Consider the following 6,049-nt stretch of genomic DNA (forward strand, 5'->3'; position numbering starts at 1 on the left):
ATATATATATATATATATATATATATATATATATATATATATATACATGCATACATACATATACATACATACATATACATACATACATATACATACATAGATACACACATATACATATTTAGCTTATTATAGTTACATTGAGAAAGACTTATATAAATGCATGCGAATATATTTTTTAATCATTTTCAGATTATGTTGTGTTACATTATGTTAACTTCTGCCTGGCAGTTCAAATGCAAATGACACGAAACATTCCAAAAGGTCCATTGTAACAGTAATAGATGCACCCTCACATATTATTCAGTTAGGGCCATATCGACATTTTTATCAGCATTTTCAAGCTTATTTTTTTAACATTTATTTTCATTCTCATCCACCAGGGAAATATATCTTCCATCGCAGGTATACGTTTTCTTCCATCATAATACATGTTCAATAAAATGACTGATTCTAAAGTATATTTAGTAGAAAAGGAGGTAAATTATTATCATATATCGAAGATTTCCGAATATAGTTTAAAAGAGGAAACTTCCTTTATAAATTATATTTACAATATAATCAATAATCTTTATTTTTTAACTATTCGAGCATAGTAAAGAACAGATTTATAAATCCTGTTAGGAAATCACTTACCTTCATTTAAATCGATTTTGGCATGAATACACTACCATTCGTAACCATTCAAAGCTATTCAACCTCAACATGGTAGACGTACTAAAGGAATTAACATGAAAATAGCGTATTATAGACTTGCTAAAGTAACTTGAAATCTGATAGGATATTCATTTATTAGTGCGTAACAAGGGAATGAATAATTGACTGCTATTAAAATAATTCCACAATTGAGTAATGCATAGAATGTCAACATATATTAAATATACCATACATCATCGTCAATACCAAATTATGTCCCAAATTGAATTGTTGAATTGAGGAACGTGTGTCTACTTTGATTATTGCATTGTTTCAAGATACTAAAATATTCTTCCTTTTATAAGCGAAAGGCCCGAATTTTATAGGTGAGAGGGTAGTCGATTACATCAACGCCAGTGCTCAAATGGTATTAGTTTTATCACTCCCTAACAGAGGAAAGATTAAGGCGACCTCAGTACAATATGAACTTAGCTAGCAAAGCTGGAAGAAAATCGGTAAAGCATTTTGTCTGGCGTGTTTAAGAAAGTAAACCACGGAAATCTGTGATTCAATCAGTTAATATTCCATAAATATATTTATAGAACGAAGAAATGTATCACGTGGCAACAGAAGTGATGAATCAAAATTCAGTTGATAAAGAAAACTGCCGAACGTTATTTTCATACAGCTATATATTTCATTTTACATTCTCTTGGAAACTTTTCCATCTATTTATGTAAATCTAATTAATGCAATATACTGTGTATATGTATTTGAATCATCCATACGTATGAATATTTAAATCACGCAATATATTTATAGAAGCTGAATAAATATATATGAGTTTATTTTGATAACAAAAAAAAAACTATTTGATTGTTTATGTACAGTGTGAAAAAATATACTTTCCAAACGCTGACTTGAAACCTGTTCTTATAACTTGCAAATGTAACGTACTTTGCAGGAATGTATTTACAAATGTTAGCATTTTAGTCAGTAATTTAATGGGAATATAGCAGCACATGAGTTGCTATTAGCTAATATAATGCACTACATTGATATTTTAGATGGTACAGGAGAGGCTATAGCAATTATACTTTACATACGCAGAAACTTAGGCGCTTATTAATGAAAATTGTGCGTATCATTTACTACAATTTTTTTCTATTACACAAATATTTAAGTTTTTGCACAACCGATCATCGAAATAATACATTGAATATCAACAATATAAAACAAATGAAATTGCATGATCCCTCCCATATATTCCGTCCATACATTATAAACTGAATTTATGAAGATGTACAGAAAGCGTAATTAAGCAAGGTCTTGTTGTCAAAGTAATGAAACGAATACCTATCTTAAGATTGTCAAAAATGACCATGTGTCATTTATGGTGGTCATAAACCAATAATAAACTATGATCAAGCTAGATTTCAAACATCAATGTAACATGACTTATTTCTTGAGTTATAGTTAAACGGTTTTGCTAGAAATTTGCTTAATTTATATCTCACGCAAGATTTGTTGATAGTTCCTAAAGAAATATTTGAAATATAGAAATAAAGTAATATTTATGTATCCTAAAATACCAGACGTCTGTAATTTCGCCTGTACAGTTTATGGCATTAGCAACTAACATTGGCATTTTAAATTAATCATGATGCAGTATCTCGAATGAGAGCAGAAAATAGATAAACATCCTTCTCAACCTTAAAAATATTCACAAGCGCAAGCGATTTCGTGTTGGATAACGGAAACGCGCGCCTTAATATTTGGAAGCACTTACGTTAAATGCACGTTATATTTTATTCAGTCTAAAATGGCCTAGAATAAATTAGTTGCCAATCCTTATTTCTTCTAATGAATATTGACCGACATTAACGCCCAGCTTCCCTAAATGCGCTTCAAACATTTTCTTTGACAGGTGTAAATAATTTCATAAATATTTCATATAAATAGTTCATATTTCATGAATGCCCATATCTTATACCTATCAAAGTTTAGAGTCTTTCATTTTCCTTGCAATTTTCACGTAGTTATGTGAAATACGTACATACAGTATTTTTCCTAAGAAGCTGATGATGATTGATACCGTGCTTCTAATATCGAAACCTTTTAGCTGCCAGTTCATTCTCTTACAGTGATCTCTTTTAGCTTGCTGTTACTTAAACACAAAACGGTAAAAGTATTTAATGTATTCACAATTTTGGCAAAGCACTATGCAAAGCACATTCAAATCAATTTCAGCATATGCAAATGTGTTTGTAGTTTGGGGGCATATTTCGTGCCTCTATCCATTCTTTGAGAAGTTACAAATGGTTAACCGGTACAGAAGGAAACACATTAGCATTTCCTAACAAAATATATTTGAAGCTGGTTTTTGAGATTGCAATGAAAACCGCTATTCAATTCATTCATTCCGATATGCCATTGCATGTCGTCAAGATATTAAACCATTCCTTCATCAACATAACGTAACTCGAACACATATTTCTCACCATATCGATAATATTCAATACTGTTCACAAACTTAACAGATTTTATAATACAGATGATATACTAAAATTAATTCTGCTCATAAAATTGAGAGATTTAAATGCCTTGGCAATTCATCTACCTGAAATTCAGTGAAGGGTTTATGCGACCGGTTTGTTTTATGTCATTCTCAGGAATTCGTCTCCATGTCTAATATTCACAGCTATTGACGTCATCTAACTGCTTGAATACTTATCGAATACTTTACCTTAATGTTCCAGAGATCTTATACTTAAGGGGAAATTGAATTACTATATCTTTGATTTCGTCTTTTAGCTATATCCAGGAATTTCAAACAGAAATTAAATGCTGTTCAAGATGGGTCTTCATTTATCACTAGACATTTTAGGAGCTCGTTCTCTTCTATTGCCTTCTTAGTCCATTTTATCATATGTATGACCGCACTCTGCTAAGATATCATGTTCCTCCGTTTGTATTCGTTCTGCAATTCATCGAGAAACTATATGAAAAAAAAACCCTTCGGCTTGTAGTTGGTTTGCAACATTCATGATGCGAATTCATGTGTTGAAATAAATCTTGCTATGTTTTTGGAGGGTCATTATGTCATTAATAATTACACCTTCATTTGTTCAATATCACTTGGTAATGACCTACCCAAGACAATATAAGAAATGGAGAAAGACTTATCAAAAGTATCACTTATTTAATTTTGCAAAGGATCTACATGCTTAACAGAGAACATCCATTATTTGCTTGCAATCTCTACACTGTCTTGTACTCACCACATTCAATTAAAAGTTTATCATAGTGATAAATGGCATCCTCGAAGCACAATGGAAATAATAATAGTTTCTACACTCAATAACAGAGCCTCAGTGAAGTAACGCTGAAAATATGTATATGAAATTTATTCTTAAACAAGAATTAATGACAGTGACTTCAATGTTACGGCCTACTAAGCCTTCATCAGACTTTATATATAATGAACAACATTCCTGAATGCATCTTAGATGTTATCATATAAAAACGTAACTAGGAAATTCTTAAGAAAAAAAAAACTTTGCAAATCATTCTCGCTCTAACCGGCAGAGACATAATATACGGTTTTGTTCATAAGGGTATTATATTCTTTATTCTTATTGGCAAATATCAAAAATTGGAAATTTCCTAAGAAAGATAGATATTAAACTATTGTTCCATTTCAATGACCTTCAAAATGTAATGGTAATACATCATATAAGGATTTTCCTTTTCCGCCAGGCTTTTAATTTAAAATTTTTGATACGTAACCACAGAAATATTTGACATATTTTCTTGTTGGTTTAAGGGATTAATAAGGATTTGTTTCTTATTCCATACTGCATACTTTAAGGCCGCCGAGGGAACTGTCTTTATTTTAAAGTTGCTTCTTTTGGCAGCGAGCTTGCAGAATCTTTAGCACACCGAACAAAACGCTTAGCTGTATTTTGTCCGACTTTACGGTTTGAATTCAAATTCCACCGAGGTCTACTGTTCATCGTTTCAGGAACGATATATCAAGTACCAGTTAAGCAATAGAAGTCGATTTAGTCGAATACCCACTCTCTTAAGATTCGAAATCCTGTGCTTATTGTAGAAAAAGATTATTAGAATGCTTCTTAAGGTGAGTACCTGTCAGGATCCTTAGAACGCCAAACAACATTGGTTTGTCCTCTGTCATTACGCCCTGAGATGAAATGCCGCGGAGATGAATATTTTCTTGAATCATCTCTGCCTCAATAAGATACGTACCAGTTTAACGCACCCCTAAATTTTCAGGTATTCTTACTATAGTATCATGTGTAAAGTAAATTCGTACCCTACATATTTGTTCTACTTCTTTCAGTGTAATAATAAAATTAGGTAAAATTGGCTTTCAAGATATGATAGAAATTTAATTTATTTACACATCCAGAATCATATACTGTACCCAAATGAGAAAACATTTACTTACATAATTATAGTGAGGTTTTACGTTAGGTTTCCCGCCATCCGTTGGTATTTCACTCTGTTTACAATATATATACTTCGATAGCAATCCTGTTGTGTTTTCTCATTGTTTCATCGTTTTCATTGCATGCAGTATCCTAATAATGGGACAAGACGAATACTTATACTACACCAGTTATCGATGTGTAAGTTAAGTGCTTTCAATGCGATTCAGTATGTATGAAATTGAATAACGTTCGACATTGTCACAGCTATAGACATATTTCTCTCTATAAATATAATCAGACTTGGCAAAAACACGGGGGAAGGAAATGAAGCAGTCAATTGTCACTTTGTACTGTTTGTAAACACTGAATTTGGTGTTAGTTTCTTTGTCTTATTACTACATTTCTGTTATATTTTAAGTTCAGGCATTTCTCCCACCACGCAAAATAATCATGCAATATATTTCTGGTTTCTGACAAGAGCTTTTTATCCATTATTGTCTTTCATAATGTTTTAATGTTTTTTTTTTTTATGTCGAGCCGTACGGTCTATAGACAATGCAGTCTTTTTATTTTACTCTCACCATTTTCCGTATGGATTTTCTATCTTCTTCAATTTTTTTATGACTTTGGTTGCATATGTGTACCAAAATGTTTTACTTCAGTGTACTTAGTTTCCAGATTCAGTATACTATTTTCATCTATATGAACATTTTGTTTTTTTTAATATTATCATTACACGGATCCCACTCGTGTTTTGTTTTAAATCTGCTATGCACCTTACTATCTACAAAATTACTGTTTTGTAATAATTTTCCAATTGCAAGAAACTTCATCCCACTTTCACTTTCTTATTTTTTGTCGTGTGTTTTCTTACTACTACTACTACTACTACTACTACTACTACTACTACTACTACCACTACTACTACTACTACTACTACTACTACCACCACCACCACCACC

Source organism: Octopus bimaculoides, chromosome 3 (genome assembly GCF_001194135.2).
Source record: "Octopus bimaculoides isolate UCB-OBI-ISO-001 chromosome 3, ASM119413v2, whole genome shotgun sequence".
Taxonomy (NCBI): domain Eukaryota; kingdom Metazoa; phylum Mollusca; class Cephalopoda; order Octopoda; family Octopodidae; genus Octopus; species Octopus bimaculoides.